This window comes from Taudactylus pleione, unplaced genomic scaffold (assembly GCF_031769625.1).
Source record: "Taudactylus pleione unplaced genomic scaffold, aTauple2 ptg000070l, whole genome shotgun sequence".
In the NCBI taxonomy this organism is placed as follows: Eukaryota; Metazoa; Chordata; class Amphibia; order Anura; family Myobatrachidae; genus Taudactylus; species Taudactylus pleione.
Genome location: NW_028284472.1, coordinates 10,102,063 through 10,119,986, shown reverse-complemented (window position 1 = coordinate 10,119,986; position 17,924 = coordinate 10,102,063). Strand labels below are relative to the sequence as shown.

General features: G+C 46.3%; 1 protein-coding gene across 1 annotated transcript in view; it reads left to right on the top strand.

Annotated features, from left to right (window-relative positions):
• Window positions 1-17,924, top strand: part of LOC148533764 (cytochrome P450 2C5-like) — a 96,717-nt gene that overhangs the window by 20,543 nt on the left and 58,250 nt on the right. The window lies entirely within an intron of this gene.

The window sequence follows — 17,924 nt, the reverse complement described above, 5'->3', positions numbered from 1 at the left end:
TGTGTGCGCAGTAGCCGCACGTGCATCAACAAAGTACTGCCAAGCGTGCGCCTGTGTCCCATAAATAAAGGGCCGGCTGGATTGACCGCTAAAGGGTGCTGTAACCCCCAAAGGGCACTCCAAACAAAATAAAAAAATATTTTCTGTGTTAGTGAATTGTGTGCACTGTAGCCGCACGTGCATCAACAAAGGAGCAGCGCCAAGCGTGCGCCTGTGTCCCATAAGTAAAGGGCCGGCTGGCTTATTTCTTAAAGGGTGGTGTAACCCACAAAGTGCACTACTCTCCAGCAAAAATAAAAAAATATTTTCTGTGTTTGTGTGCGCCTTAGCCGCACGTATATATCAATATAACATAAATGGAGGACCAAACTTTCTCCGATAAAAATAAAATAGGGAAAGATCAAGAACCACTTCCTCCTAGTGCTGTTGCTGCTGCTGGGAGTTGTTCATCATCCCAGAGAGGAAGTAGGAACACCACTACTTTAACTAAACAATTGACTCTCCAACAGTCCTTAGCGAGGAGGATGAAGTACGACAGCAGTCATCCTGAAGCAAAACGTATAACTGAGGCCTTGACTGCTATGTTGGTGTTAGACGTGCGTCCAGTATCCGCCATTAGTGCAGTGGGATTTAGACAATTGATGGAGGTAGTGTGTCCCCGGTACCAAATCCCATCTAGATTCCACCTGCATCCTCAATGCAGCAGCGACAAGCGTGCTTCTGTCTGTTAAAGGGTCGTGTAACCCTCAAAGTGCTCCAAAAAATAAAAAACTATTTTTTTTATGTGTTTGTGACTTGTGTGCGATGTAGCCGCACGTGCACCAACACAGTAGCAGCGCCAAGCGTGCGCCTGTGTCATAAGTCAAGGGCCGGTTTGGACATCTGGTCCGGACTGAAGGACGTGCCAACAATTTCTGACAAGTCTACTGTCACTGCATATGATACTGTCCTCAAAGCAGCAGCGACAAGCGTGCGTCTGTCTGTTAAAGGGTGGTGTAACCCTCAAAGTGCGCTCCACAAACAATAAAAAAATTCTTTTTTTTCTGTCTTTGTGAAATGTGTGGGCTGTAGCCGCACCTGCATCCTTAAAGCAGCAGCGACAAGCGTGCGTCTGTCTGTTAAATGGTGGTGTAACCCTCAAAGTGCGCTCCACAAACAATAAAAAAATTCTTCTTTTTTTCCTGTCTTTGTGAATTGTGTGGGCTATAGCCGCACCTGCATCCTCAAAGCAGCAGCGACAAGCGTGCGTCTGTCTGTTAAAGGATTACATCGGTGAGAGCATCCAAGTAGGCATGTCAGACAGTCCGTACCTGTACTGGCAGGAAAAAGAGGCAATTTGGAGGCCCCTGTACAAACTGGCTCTATTTTACCTGAGTTGCCCCCCTCCAGTGTGCACTTCGAAAGAGTGTTTAGTGCAGCCGGGAACCTTGTCAGCAAAAGGCGTAGGAGGTTGCTTCCACAAAATGTGGAGAAGATGATGTTCATAAAAATGAATTATCAACTTTTCTAGGGAGACCAGCCTCCAGAACGTACAGAGGGAACTGTGGTGGTGGATTCCAGCGGGGACGAATTAATACTCTGTGAGGATGAGGATGTACACAACACTGAAGAGGGTGAGGAATCGGTGAATGAGGAGAATGAGGACGACATCTTGCCTCCGTAGAGCCAGTTTGTGCAGGGCCAGATTAATTGCCAGCTTGTTTTGTGGGGGCCCAAACGAACCAATCATTTCAGCCACAGTCGTGTGGAAGACCCTGGCGCTGAAATGATTGGTTTGTTAAAGTGTGCATGTCCTGTTTATACAACATAAGGGTGGGTGGGAGGGCCCAAGGACAATTCCATCTGGCACCTCTTTTTTTTCTTTGCATTATGTACTGTTTGGGGCCTAGTTTTTCAAACTGCCATCCTGTCTGCCACTGCAGTGTCACTCCTAGATGGGCCACGAGTTTGTGCCGCCCATTCGTGTCGCTTAGCATAGTCATCAATCTACCTCGGTGCAACCTTTTGGACATAAAAACACTATTGTGAGGTGTTCAGAATAGACTGGAAATGAGTGGAAATGAAGGTTATTGAGGTTAATAATAGCATAGCAGCAGAAAAATCAACACATTCTGTGATTTTAGCTGTTTTTATGCTTTTTTTAAAAAAAATACAGATCCAAAACACAAAACCCAGAACCCAAAACACCGAAGGGTAGTTTTGGCAAAACCAGTCCAGATCCAAAACACGAGGAAAGATCCAGATCCAAAACCAAAACACAAAACACGAAAAGTGGCCGGTGCACACCCCTAATTCTAACCCTAACCCTCTTCCCCACAGCCTAACCCTAACCCTCCTCCCCACAGCCTAACCCTAACAATCCTCCCCGCAGCCTAACTCTAACCCTCCTCCACGCAGCCAGACTCTAATCCTCCTCCCCACAGCCGAACCCTATTCCTCCCCCCCCGCAACCTAACCCTAACCCTCCGCCTAGTGCCTAACCCTAAACCTAATCCTCCACCTAACCCTAATACTTACCTTCGGGAATCTGGTGCCGAGATTCTGACTGGTGTCAGGATTCTGGCGTCAGTATTCTGAGACCCGGCATCCTGACCACCGGGACGGTAACTACACCCCATATAACAGGCTCACAGAGTGAGGCACATAAGACTTTAGTTAATGCACTATACTCCGCTGTACAGTCACAAATGCAAACCAGTGTAACAGGCTGAAAGTGTTAGCAACATCTGAGTCACATAAAGAGACTTTAGTTACAGCACAATACTGCACAGTGCACTGTAACAGGCTCAAAGTGCATCATGATTAAAATGTTAACAAGTTCAGAATGTCAACATTTAAAATGATGACACCAGAATGTCTACATATATATTTTGCTTATTTAATCTTAACCCTAGCCCTAAAAATCAACAAAAGACACACATGTCAACATTCCAGTGTCGACAGTTTAAATGACGACATTCTGAATGTGTCAACATTTTAACCATGGGGACCTAATTGCATGTCAACATTTTGGTTGTTGGCCTATTGTCCATGTCAATTTTTTACTGTCGACATTTTGATATCGACATTCTGACATTGCGACCTTCTGAATGTCGACTACCTGACTAGATACCGTGCGTAGTTAATTTGGGTTAGGGACAATTTAATGTGTTTAGTTTGTTAATTCTTTGAACTTCTTTTCTGTCTAATGGGAGGAAGGGGCTGTAAGATCTCATACCTGTCCAGTGCCAGATTAAGGTCTTCATGGGCCTGGAGCTGATATTTCTGAAGGGCCTACTGTATGCTAATGTAGGCAGCGTGACCAGTGCCACGGGAGTGTGACTAGTGATATGGTGCATGCGACCAGTGTTGTGGGGGTGTTGGCAGGGGCAGATCCAGAACAAAATGACAAGGGAAGCACCATGACAGGGGAAGGAGCAGGGGGAATTGTGCTCAAGTAAAAGTACGTGTGGCCTGTAACAAGGGTCGTGGCCTCAAATTGAACGCCGTATCCACGAGCCACGAGCCACGCCCTTGTTGGAGAGGCAGTGGGTGACGCCTGGGAAAGGGTGACAGGGAGGCAGTGGGTGATGGGAGAGATAGGTGACAGAGATAGATAGTGAGAGGCAGAGAGGCGGTGGGTGACAGAAAAGGGTGACGGGGAGAGGCAGTGGGTGATATAAAAGAGTGATGGGTAGAGGCAGTGGGAGACAGGGAGAAGGTGACAGGAAGGTGAAAGGAAGAAACAGAGAGCGATACGTTGGAGAGGCAGAGGGTACAGGAGAGAGAGGGTGATGGGGAGATAATGACATAGGGGAGAGGCAGAAGGTGATGAGGGAAAGCAGTGGGTGACAAGGAGATGGTGACAGGGAGAGGCAGTGAGTGACAGGCAGTGGGCAAGAGGGTGAAAGGTAGTGGGTGATGGGGGGAGGCAGTGGGTGAAATATACAGGGTCACTAGGCTGGATGGGAAGGGGGCAGTGAGATGGTGGAGGGAGGGGGGACACAAGGCTGGACTGGCTTTGGAGGTTCTTGCTGAAGGGCAGTTAAATGGAGCAGTGGGTTGGTTGGAGGAGGGAAGGGGGAACACTAGGATGGGGGGTCAGTGATAGGGTGAGGGACACTGGGCTGGATGGGGGGCACTGGGCAGGATGGAAAGGGGGCAGTGAGAAAGGGATGGTAGGGGGAACACTGGGCTGAATGGGCTGTGACTGGATTGACTGGGGGAACTCTACTTGGGGTGGGGGGGCAGTGATATGGGCACAGTGAGGGGGTCAGTAATGATGGGAAACACTGGGTTGGACATAGGAAGCAGTCAGGGACATAGAGAGCAGTCAGTGGTGTGTCAGGACATAGGGAACAGTCAGAGGTGTGTCAGGGACATAGGGAGCAGTCAGAGGTGTGTCAGGACATAGGGAACAGTCAGAGGTGTGTCAGGGACATAGGGAGCAGTCAGAGGTGTCACAGGACATAGGGAACAGTCAGAGGTGTATCAGGTCATAGGGAACAGTCAGAGGTGTGTCAGGGACACAGGGAGCAGTCAGAGGTGTGTCAAGACATAGGGAACAGTCAGAGGTGTGTCAGGGACATATGGAGCAGTCAGAGGTGTGTCAGGGACATAGAGAGCAGTCAGAGGTGTGTCAGGGACACAGGGAGCAGTCAGAGGTGTGTCAGGACATATGGAGCAGTCAGAGGTGTGTCAGGGACATAGGGCTTCATTCAGAGGCGATCGGAGGATGCAAGCGGTCGCTCAGAAACTGGGCGGCCGCTTGCATCCTGACCGCCCGCCTCTGTTTCGGTCATTAGGCTGTGGGCTCTAACGGCCGCTCGGGTGATGGTCGCGATGGTCCTTGACCATCGGGGCTTACGATGAGACCCTAGGGCAGGGTCTAACTTGTCGTAAGCCCCGGAGAGCTTCTGGCTCTGTCAGAGCTGGAAGCTCTCCACTGACATCACTAGTGATGTCAGTGGGGCCTCCCCCAAATGGCAGGCATTCCCGCGGGAACGCCTCCGTTTGGGCTGCCACCTCCCCTGCCCGCCTTCCAAATGGGGCGAGCTGTCAATCAACATCGACAGCTCGCCCCCTTTGGAAAGAGACCCGCTACGACCAGCGCTGTCGGTCGTAGCGGGTCTCACGCATGCGCATGAAGGAGCCAGCTCCCTCGTGCGCATGTGCACTAGACAAACATCGAGGCAACCGTGTGGTCGTAGACCGTACGGCCACCTCTGAATGAGACCCATAGAGAGCAGTCAGAGGTGTTTCAGGACATATGGAGCAGTCATAGGTGTGTCAGGCACATAGGGAGCAGTCAGAGGTGTGTCAGGCACATAGGGAACAGTCAGAGGTGTATCAGGGACATAGGGAGCAGTCAGAGGTTTGTCAGGGACATAGGGAGCAGTCAGAAGTGTGTCAGGGACAAAGGGAGCAGTCAGCAGTGTGTCAGGGACATAGGGAGCAGTCAGAGGTGTGTCAGGGACATAGGGAGCAGTCAGGTGTGTCAGGGACATAGGGAGCAGTCAGAGGTGTGTCAGGGACATAGAGAGCAGTCAGAGGTGTGTCATTGACATAGGGAGCAGTCAGAGGTGTGTCAGGGACACAGGGAGCAGTCATAGGTGTGTCAGGGACATAGGAAGCAGTCAGAGGTATGTCGGGGACATAGGGAGCAGTCAGAGGTGTGTCAGGGACATAGAGAGCAGTCAGTGGTGTGTCAGGGACATAGGGAGCAGCCAGAGGTGTGTCATGGACATAGGGAGCAGTCATAGGTGTGTCACGGACATAGGGAACAGTCAGAGGTGTGTCAGGGACATAGAGAGCAGTCAGATGTGTGTCAGGGACATAGGGAGCAGTCAGAGTTGTGTCAGGGACATAGGGAGCAGTGTAAGGAACATAGGGAGCAGTCAATGGTGTGTCAGGGCCATAGGGAGCAGTCAGAGTTAGGACAGGGACATAGGGAGCAGTTAGGGTCATAGTAAGCAGTCAGAGTTATGTCATGGACATAGGGAGCAGTCAGAGGTGTGTCAGGGACAAAGGGAGCAGTCAGAGGTATGTCAGGGACATAGGGAGTGGTTAGGGACATAGGGAGCAGTCATCAGTATTTCGGGGATATTGGGAGCAGTCAGAGGTGTGTCAGGGACATAAGGAGCAGTCAGAGGTGTGTCAGGGACATAGGAAGCAGTCAGAGGTGTGATAGGGACATAGGGAGCAGTAAAAGGTGTGTCAGGGACATAGGTAGCAGTCAGAGGTGTGTCAGGGATATAGGGAGCAGTCAGAGGTGTGTCTGGGACATAGGGAGTGGTTAGGGACAGGGAGCAGTCATCGGTATGTCAGGGACATAGGGAGAAGTCAGAGTTATGTCAGGGACATAGGAAGCAGTCAGAGGTGTGTCAGGGACAAAGGGAGCAGTAATAGGTGTGTCAGGGACATAGGGAGCAGTTAGGGGCCAGCAGGTGACTGGTCTGGGGAGCAGCATATTGCAGGGCACGGGGCTGCACCACTGACCCGCAGGTGTACACCCGGCAAGCAGAGACAGTGACTGACCTAATATAGCAGTAGCTTCAGTCCCGAAGCCCACCGGGCTCCTGTAACTTCTTCTCTCCAAGGAAAGCATGCCACTGCACAGCGAGGAATCCCCTGAGTGATGTCCACAGCACAGCTGTTCTTTCTGACGTCCACAGCACAGCTCCTCCAACCAGAAGCTGCAGCTTTTTTCTAGATTGGAGGAGCTCTTGTAGAGGTGGATGCTGGTACATGCGGAGGGGCCAGGCACCCAGAAGAGCATATGTAAGCTGGGGCCAGCTCATTAGGTTAGTGATCTCTTTTAATATATGTAAAAACTGTGTATGGGGCGGGACCTCGTTCAGGGGGCAGGGCCTCGGACGGCCACTGGCAGGCTGTTGTAGCAGGAAGAAAAATCCTGTCTGCAGCAGCACAACAGATGCTGTGGGACATAGGGCTTCATTCAGAGGCGATCGGAGGATGCAAGCGGTCGCTCAGAAACTGGGCGGCCGCTTGCATCCTGACCGCCCGCCTCTATTTCGGTCGTTAGGCTGTGGGTTTACACCCACAGCTATAACGACCGCTCGGGTGATGGTCGCGATGGTCCTTGACCTTCGGGGCTTACGATGAGACCCTAGGGCAGGGTCTAACTTGTCGTAAGCCCCGGAGAGCTTCTGGCTCTGTCAGAGCCGAAAGCTCTCCACTGACATCACTAGTGATGTCAGTAGGGCCTCCCCCAAATGGCAGGCGTTCCCATGGGAACGCCTCCATTTGGGCTGCCACCCCCCCTGCCCGCCTTCCAAACGGGGCGAGCTGTCAATCAACATCGACAGCTCGCCCCTTTGGAAAGAGACCCGCTACGACCAGCGCTGTCGGTCGTAGTTGGTCTCACGCATGCGCACGAAGGAGCCAGCTCCCTCATGCGCATGCGCACTGGACAAACATCGAGGCGGCTGTGCGGTTGTAGACCGTTCGGCCGCCTCTGAATGAGACCCATAGAGAGCAGTCAGAGGTGTTTCAGGACATATGGAGCAGTCAGAGGTGTGTCAGGCACATAGGGAGCAGTCAGAGGTGTGTCAGGCACATAGGGAGCAGACAGAGGTGTGTCAGGCACATAGGGAACAGTCAGAGGTGTATCAGGGACATAGGGAGCAGTCAGAGGTGTATCAGGGACATAGGGAGCAGTCAGAGGTATGTCAGGGACATAGGGAGCAGTCAGAAGTGTGTTAGGGACATAGGGAGCAGTCAGCAGTGTGTCAGGGACATAGGGAGCAGTCAGCAGTGTGTCAGGGACATAGGGAGCAGTCAGAGGTGTGTCAGGGACATAGGGAGCAGTCAGGTGTGTCAGGGACATAGGGAGCAGTCAGAGGTGTGTCAAGGACATAGAGAGCAGTCAGAGGTGTGTCATTGACATAGGGAGCAGTCAGAGGTGTGTCAGGGACACAGGGAGCAGTCAGAGGTGTGTCAGGGACATAGGAAGCAGTCAGAGGTATGTTAGGGACATAGGAAGCAGTCAGAGGTGTGTCAGGGACATAGGGAGCAGTCAGAGGTGTGTCAGGGACATAGGCGCTCATTCAGAGCCGTACGCTCTGAGCAGAGCGCACGCTCTGAATGAGGGCCGGGCTCCATTTTCATGGAGCGTCCTCCTGGACGCTCGTATAGCTGTGGGTCACCACCCACAGGCTATACGAGCATGCATTGTGATGGTCGCGATGGTCGAGACCATCGCGACCATCGAATTTGCGAGCCGGAGCCTGCGGTTGAGGTTTTCAACCGCAAGCTCCGGAGTGATTTTGGCTCTATCAGTAGTGATGTCAGTGGGCCGGCTTCTGACGGGAGGCGTTCCCGTGGGAACGCCCCCGTCAGGGAGGCACGCCCACCAAAGGGGGCGTGCTGTCAATCAACATTGACAGCACGCCCCCTTTGATCGGACACAACGAGCGAAGGACTTTCCTTCGCTCGTCGCGTCTGGCGCATGCGCACGACGGAGCTCCCTCCGTCGTGCGCATGCTCAGTCCATAACATCGACCCACTTGCGAGCGGACAGCCGCTCGCGAGTGGGTCTGAATCAGGCCCATAGAGAGCAGTCAGATGTGTGTCAGGGCCATAGGGAGCAGTCAGAGTTATGACAGGGACATAGGGAGCAGTTAGGGTCATATTGTAATAGGATAATACTAAATGGTGTGCGGTGCACTTAGTAGGCTGCGTTGAAACGTTTCTTACCAAGCAACACTTCCCTAGATAGTCCTAGGATCTTCTGGAATAGGATGAGTTAGATACAGGCAATAGTTGTGCAATTAAAGAGAGTATTTATTAAACAATTACAGTATAGTCAAGAATTAAATACTATACGTAGCACTACACTTTTAACTCGATCATCTACAATGTATTATACACATTTGAATCAGAAAACTGCACTGGGATCCGTAAATTTTATTAATACCGGAACTCTGGATTCTCGTTCCAACTGTGGGAGGAAATAGGTTAATTGCAACCAAACATGTAATGTCACACTCATACGCACTAGTGCGAACAGAACAATATAACCCGTAGTTGATTGGTGCACCAATGGAAACAACAAACAATTGTCTTTTAGGTCTACAACTGTATGCTTTAGATTAACTGAATAGTATTTTTAGTCTTTGTAAACGTTGCCCGGTTGAAGAATGTTGGTGAATGAGTCAACGTGTACTCTACTTATGCAAGGTCCTGCACGGATATTTTGGAGATAGTTTGAGCTACCTGTCTCTGTTATTTATGTAACACTGTATCCCTTTGGGAGTGAACCTACAGCGTGCTGTTAGTAGCTTTCCTGCACTCAAGGTGTTAGGAAACCCGCTTCCTGTGAGCATACATAAATGCAACTATATTGGCTTTAGTACAGTTAAGTGACGATTTCTCCTGGTTAGACTCCCTCAGCTCTGAAGAAACTGGAGTTTCTGAACTGACGCTGATGCTGACACTGTAACTGACGCTGCTGACACTGTCACTGCCTCTTGAACGCTGCAAGCCCGGGCCTGAGAGTAAATAAATTTATTCACTGAAGATGATCTAATACTCCTTTCTCAAGTCGCCAAAGTCTATGATACCCTTGTTGAAGAGTAAGCTGGGTTTTGCAGAACGTTACTCTATGTTAGGGCTGGTGAAAAGATGCGATTCCGTCCTGGCACACTGGCAAAGTGATTCTGGCTCTAAGGTAATATGCGAAATCTCCTCACAGTTTTTCAGAAAGGCTTAAGTTGCATTAAGATAATTGCAGGGGTGTGTTAACATTAACTTGCAGGCTGTGTAACTTCACTGTACTGTCTTTGACTGATGCTGACAGGTTAAATACATTAATCAGAACCTTGAGATATTTTGTGAATAGTCTATAATTCCTTCATGACTGGAATTAGCTGTGACAGGTATAATGGCTTTTTGATAACTCAGTTTGTTCACCAGCCTAATGTGGTGTGGAGGTGTAATTAAAATGCAGTTGCACAGACCTGCTCTCCGGCGTCTAGCTCCAGCACCCAGGACAGCGCTCTCTATTCCAGTCCAGCTCCCCGGCTGTCCGTCACTCCGATGGGGAGGGCTTAGAGGCGGCCCCCGCTGATGCTGCTTCCTCACAGCAGTGTCTCCTTCCCAGCTTCCTGCCCAGCCGCGGCTCCTCACAGCTCTGACAGCTTAACACCCCTCGTCTAGCGCTGCTCTACCACAGCGCCTGCCGGTAAGTCTCACACTTTCCCCCGGCAGATCCTCCTTCCGTCCTGTTACCTCAGACTCCTCACAGACTGCACCCAGCAGCCCCTGCGGGTGTCTCTCTATATATCACCAGCGGTCGCGTGCGGGGCCGCTTCCCGCCGACCGCACGCGCCGCTCACTGTCCCTTTCACCCCCTCCGCGGCGGCAGTGTCCATCTGTCCCTTGCCGCGTGCCATCAGTGCATAACAGTACAGGCAGGGCAGCCTGCTCCAATGTCCTTTCCGTGGGGGGGGGAAAGGGCTTCTTACAACAAAGTACAATGTGTGTGGTACTTTTCAGTTAAATGTACAAATAATAACTGTTTTTTTTACTATATGGGTATATATTTATTTCAACTGGACAATAAACACCTCCAGGGGTATCACAATAGTAAGCAGTCAGAGTTATGTCAGGGACATAGGGGGCAGTCAGAGGTGTGTCAGGGACATAGGGAACAGTCAGAGGTATGTCAGGGACATAGGGAGTGGTTAGGGACACAGGAAGCAGTCATCGGTATGTCAGGGATATAGGGAGCAGTCAGAGGTGTGTCAGGGACATAAGGAGCAGTCATAGGTGTGTCAGGGACATAGGGAGCAGTAAGAGGTGTGTCAGGGACATAGGGAGTGGTTAGGGACAGGGAGCAGTCATTGGTAAGACAGGGACATAGGAAGCAGTCAGAGGTGTGTCAGGGACATAGGGAGCAGTAAGAGGTGTGTCAGGGACATAGGGAGCAGTCAAAGGTGTGTCAGGGACATAGGGAGCAGTCAGAGGTGTGTCAGGGACATAGGGAGCACTCAGAGGTGTGTCAGGGACATAGGGAGCAGTAAGAGGTGTGTCAGGGACATAGGGAGCAGTCAGAGGTGTGTCAGGGACATAGGGAGCAGTCAGAGGTGTGTCAGGGACATAGGGAGCACTCAGAGGTGTGTCAGGGACATAGGGAGCAGTTAGGGGCCAGCAGGTGACAGGTCTGGGGAGCAGCATATTGCAGGGCACGGGGCTGCACCACTGACCCGCAGGTGTACACCCGGCAAGCAGAGACAGTGACTGACCTAATATAGCAGTAGCTCCAGTCCCGACGCCCACCGGGCTTCTGAAACTTCCACTCCCCAAGGAAACCACTGCACAGCGCGGAATCCCCTGAGTGATGTCCACAGCACAGCTGCTCTTTCTGACGTCCACAGCACAGCTCCTCCAACCAGAAGCTGCAGCTTTTTCCTAGATTGGAGGAGCTCTTGTAGAGGTGGATGCTGGTACATGCGGAGGGGCCAGGCACCCAGAAGAGCATATGTAAGCTGGGGCCAGCTCATTAGGTTAGTGATCTCTTTTAATATATGTAAAAACTGTGTATGGGGCGGGACCTCGTTCAGGGGGCAGGGCCTCGGACGGCCACTGGCAGGCTGTTGTAGCAGGAAGAAAAATCCTGTCTGCAGCAGCACAACAGATGCTGTGGGCCTGTTTTGATGGGAGAGCCTGGTGCTGAAGCTCCACCCGCCCCATTGTTAATCCGGCCCTGCGCCTGTCAACTCTTTGCCTTCCTCATGCAGTGGCTAACGCAGGATTTCCAGAGGGCGGTTTCCAAATGCTTAATTTTAGTGTGAGTGTGGCCTGTCAATGAAGAGGGGAGAATTAGTACTTAACCAGCTTTAATAAGCGTTATACAAAGTGTATTGTGTGTAATAATTCCAGCATACACAGGACCAGTGATCACAGTAAACCATTAGATGGGGCAGTAGGGCCAACCTGCCTGAGCTGAATGTATTTATTTTAGATGTGGGAACCATTCCACACTATTGGAGCAAGTCTAGGAGCCTGGAGGAGCAGCAGAAGGACCTAGCACTGTCCTGGACATATATGTACATATTGGGCTCTATAGCAGTGCATGTTTTCCAGATCTTCTAGTTGGTGCACATGTTATTTATTACTGGCTGATACATTTTAAAAGATCCACAGGTGGTGCTAATTATTTAATTTGTGATACTGAGAAGAACATGCAGCACTAGTAACAATCTATTATATTACTTTTTCTATTGTGGTCATGGTGTGGGCTGGGAAGGGGGGTTTCCAGGCAGATGGAAACCCCCCCTGCATTTGCCTATGTCATGTAGTGTATCTCTCTCATGTCTTAGGCTGAATTGGCTCTGTATTCATTTTGCTTAAACTGCTTCTTTTATCCTATTCTGCATAACTATTATGCTCATGTCTGTCAATCTATCTCCCATGTATTAGTCTGAATACTTCTGTCTGCCATGTGATTTGGCAGCATATTTGACATGCTGCAGCGTTTGGGGGGTGAAGACCAAGACCATTCTACAAAATGTGGGCGTGTCGCTCCCCCACTTTGTAAGGATGCCAAGCCCAAGATCTGCGTTGTGGGATGCAGACTTCCTTAACCTGGCTGACCAGTTTCGACAGCCAGTCTGAGGGTCGCGATGGTCCACTCGGATCGCAGATGCATGCAAGAGGCATATTTTTCCTACAGTATTTAATGACGTGAGAGATTACATAATCTGCACAGGTAGTTGTTCTCATAAAGATCAATATATATATATATATATATATATATATATATATATATATAGTCCACAATAGGTACAGCGGCATTCAGGAGACTTCACAAAGAGCGTTTAATTATTTCGACGTTTCGGGATACGGAGACCCCGTCTTCAGGAACATACACTGTATGTTCCTGAAGACGGGGTCTCCGTATCCCGAAACGTCTAAATAATTAAACGCTCTTTGTGAAGTCTCCTGAGTGCCGCTGTACCTATTGTGGACTATACAGAGGGGAGTGGTCTCCGCCTCACTGAGGGCACCTGGAGCCAGACATTTACCCAGTTGGGGATTTATGGAGTGCCGGGTCTTTCTTATGTATTTATATATATATATATATATATATATAAACTAATTGTCCCCTTATGTATCAGATCATTTCAATTATGCTCAAATATAGAACAGGGGGTGCTATCTTTCAAAATAGGGTATTTGTGAGAAATACAATTATAGGCAAATAGAAACCAATATAAATAATTGTATTGGACTAATAGCATTCATACAGAATTGTTTAGCCCTGGTATATATATATATATATATATATATCAATTCATCAACGTGGAACATTAAGAACACTGTAATTAAGAGCAATATAGGTTAGCAAGTGAGGCTCCATACGGCGTTAGTTATATATAATTTTATTCACACTATTTCTTTCTATTTATCACTAATCTATATTTTTATATTTCACTGTTTTAACAACAAATGCTGTAATTTTATTACATAAATAATAAAGGTTATGTTTTAAAGCAAGTGCATCAAACAACAACAATTCCTTTTCTTTTTCATTTAACATGACATATTTTTCCTACAGACCTCTCTTGCTGCATTTGCATTTGAGATGTACGGAATTGCACAGCTGGTTCATTACAGATTTACAAACCCATTCACATCAGAATCACTCTCCTCAATCACTCCAGGTGTTACATTAACCTGAAAAGAAGCTAAAAACCCGCTGGGTATCACATGACGAGATCACTGAGATCACAACCCTGGTTGGGATCAATTCACTTTGTACTTTTATTATGAAAGTGTGATCATGACATATAGAAGCAATGCATAGTGGTCTATTTACTAAGCAGTGCTAGGAGACAGAGTGAAAAGTGATAAGGTGCCAACCAATCAGCTCCCAACTGTCATTTTTCAAACACAAAAAAAGTACAATATCTGCACTGACTCTATATCAAATCAAATAAACCATTTAACAAAGGAATGATGCGATTGTAAAAATGCAAGAATAACAATATATAAATTTAATAAGCTCTAAGGATGCCACATAAATTAGACAGACAAACATACATATATATAACACTCTAGGTTCCAATAAACTAATACTATCAAATATTGTAACACTGTTAAATTGTGGAATGCACATATACTAATGTTGCCAGTGACCGTGAACCCGGCAAGACAGAAAATCAAATGGATTAGATGGTATGTTGATGAGCTGAGAGCTGTTAGATATTGCTGCAAACCATATAATTGTTGTTTTCACAGTATGGAGAATGCCGGTTATTGTTTACAGGAAAAGTCTCATAAAGTTATTTGCAGTAGCTCGTGAGCTGCAGAATTAAGAAGACAGATTTATACCATCAATCTCGTGTAGTGGTCACCCACATTGAATATATTCCCAGGAAGGGGTGAGAAATAAGTGCGTAATGATAAAGCTGTTTAGAATACACCAAAAGGCAGCTGCTGATCGGGCTGTGAATCTATCAGAGTCAAAAGTGGCTAAGAGTAATGTGTTGCACTGCGTGTTCACAGTGCTGCCTTCATGTACTCACGAGCTTGTAGAATCGGCTTGTGTGGGGGCCCCCTTGTGTGCTTCTAACCTCCAGTGTCCTGTTAGTAGTGCCGGAAAATGCACACATCCAAGCCAAGTGCTACTGATGTATTAAAAGTGCTACAGGATCCTGGGTATGGACATAATGAAGCGTCAATCCAATACAGATGGCAACAGTGTATCCGATGTGACACAATGAATTGAAATGGAAGCGTCACGGCTAACGCGTTTCGTCACATATCATGTGAATTTTTCAAAGGTAATGTAGAGGGCAGCCTGATACCTAGAAATACCTGCTCTCAGAGATGACGCTTAAACGACAATTAGTGAAAAGACATGTCCATGAGTGTAATCAATCAATGCAACTTTGTTAGTGGATGTTTTATATATAATGTATGGACCTTTTAAATCACACATTATTTAGTACAATCATATTGCATTTAATTAAAAACATGTATATAATACATAAAAAAATAAAAATTCTAAAAAATAATAAGAATTAAATAAATAATAATATTAATACAAATAAGGAAATAATTATTAAAAATAATATACGCTCACCTAGTTCAAATCAAATTGTTATTATTAGACTAATAAAAACATATAAAAATAACATCATAAAGATAAAAAAAATACAAAAAGAGGAATATTAAAGAGTATTTTAAAAAATATTGTAATACTATGTAAATGATATCTGCTCTATCTTGTCTTTAAATTATATTTACCCATAGAGACTAAAATATCAATATAAGATATGAGGAAAAAGGCTCAATAATACCTAAAAAAAAATAATTTATATATAGAGACATAATCAGATGTTAATCCATTCTGAAAGTATCCAATGCTTATTCAGATATTAAATCACTTGAGATATGGGTGTCAGTCCTACTAATGGAGAAATAATATACCTCAGCCTATTTAGGCTTATTGATATTACCAGTTTATATTATACCTATATTCAAAAACCAGAAAATAAATAAATCTCAGAATCCTATTAAATATGTATCAGAAAAATCAGGATGAGAGAGGGGAACATAACTGTTTGGGGTGTATCTACTAAGCCCATCAGTAAAGAAAAAAAGGGAACTTGAGGATAACAGCAAATGGTGCTATACGTAAAGCTAGACTACAAAGGAGCAATAATAACGGTGTGTCACTGTAAACAGTCAAAAAATGGGGAGAGGAGAAAATGTCTCAGGTCCCTCTGGACCAAGGGTCCCCGACAACAAATCCCACCCCCACAATAAGATGGTCCCAGATAGCACATCAATGACATGAAGGGTGAATAGTTCCAGTCTAGAGGTCTTTTTCAAAGTTCTCGTTGAAACCATCAGGGGATAATGTACCCGTCTTGTGTATCCAGAAGTTTTCATGGAGACAGAGTTTGGAGAACCTATCCCTTCCCCACTCTGTCTATGGAATATGCTCTATACCTATGATTTTGATATCTTTCGGGTTAGAGTGATGGGTGCAAGTGAAATGTCTTGCAACACTATGCGTGGTGTTGCTTTTCATAATAAGCCTCCTATGTTCAAGGAATCTGCATCTAAGCGGTCTTGTGGTTCTCCCAATATATTGGGTCCCACAGGTACATTCCAGCAAATATACCACATATGATGTGTTACAGTTAATAAAGCTCTTGATCAGAAATTTTTTATTCAAATTATTTGTTGTAATCTCACAACATCTGTTGACAATGTGAACACAAGTGATACACGACGGGTGTTCACATTTGAAACAGCCCTTGGGTTTACTTCTCAGCCAACTGATCTTATCAGTGATACTCTCGATAATGGGCGGCTTTTTTTAAAAAAAAGCTCGGTGCCAAAATGTCCCTTAGATTATCAGCTGTCCTGAATACAATAAGTGGATTAACTGGAATGTTATCTTTTAATATGTTATCTGAAAGCAAAATCTGAAAGGTTCATGCTATGATCATTCTAATGTTATTAGAGCAGTTATTATATTTGGATATAAACTTGGGGTGATCTGACCCACATGTATTTCTCATTTTAGTAACCGAGAGAACACTTTTGTCAAGTAGTCTGGTTTTCTCAAGTGCTGCTTGTAGAAGGGTATCAGGGTATTCTCTTTATCTAAAGAATTCAAGAATATCCACTGCTTGACTCTCAAAGACATCATTCGAACAATTGTGACGTATTCTTCTAAGTTGCCCATATGGTATATTTAATATCCAAAGTTGATGGTGCGAGTTATTATAAAGTAGATAATTAAAGGTATCGACCTCCTTCCTAAATGTTTTTGTAAGGATGTTGTCATTCTCTACATAGAGGGTGATATCAAGGAAAGAGATACTAGAGGGGTGATAGGTGCTAGTGAAGGTCAAATTGATATTATTTAAATTGAGCTGTGCAACAAAAGTGACAGTGAGTGTGCATCAGCATCCCAATTTAAAATAAATCATCAATGTATCGTCCGTAGAGCATGAGGTCCAGGCTGAGCTCATCCCCCCAAACATGTGCCTCCTCAAAGGCCCCCATGTATAGGTTGGCAAAGCTTGGTACAAACCTTGTGCCCATCACTGTCCCAAGTATCTGCAATTAAAAAACTTGATCAAATATGAAATAATTATGTGTAAGTATGAAATCAATAGGATCTAAGATGAATTTTCTCTGATCACTTGTGACCTCTTCCACCAACTTAGTACCCCTATCATGAGGAATATTGGAATAGAGGGCTTGTACATCACAAGTAACAAATAAATGTTTCTTTCCACTTAATGCTTTTTATTAGGTGCAAAAAGTGATTAGTGTCCTTAATATGTAATTTAAGTGCAATAGCATAAGTTTGCAGAAAAAAAAACAATGAAATGTGAAAGGTATGAGGTGAGGGATCAAATACCAGCCACAATGGGACGTCCAGGTGATGAAATAAGTGTCTTATGGATTTTAAGGAGGTGATAATAGGTGGGTATCACAGGGTGATTCAATATCAAATAATTTCTCTCTTCCCTCACTATTACCCCCTCTCCCTGGGCCCTATCCAGCAGAAGAACCAATTCTTTCTGAAAGAGGATTGTAGGATCTGCCTGTAGTACCAAATATTTATTCCTATCACCCAGCTGTCTCATAGCTTCAGTGGTATAATCTATGGTGTCTTGAATGATGATCCCTCCACCCTTATCAGCTGGCTTGATAATGATGGAGGGATCGCCAGTGTCTTAGGTGCCGTTCTCTCTCTCATGAGAAGATTGTCCCTATATTTAGAATTATTTTTTTGTTTAGTGCATAGGTTCTTAAAATCATTCAATGTTTTTTTTTAAATATGTCAATTGGTACACTCCTATCTAAATTGTGATCTGTTCTTAAAGATTTTTTTTCTGTGTAGATTGTTAATATCAAAGAGTCTTTCATACTGAGAATCAACATTAAGG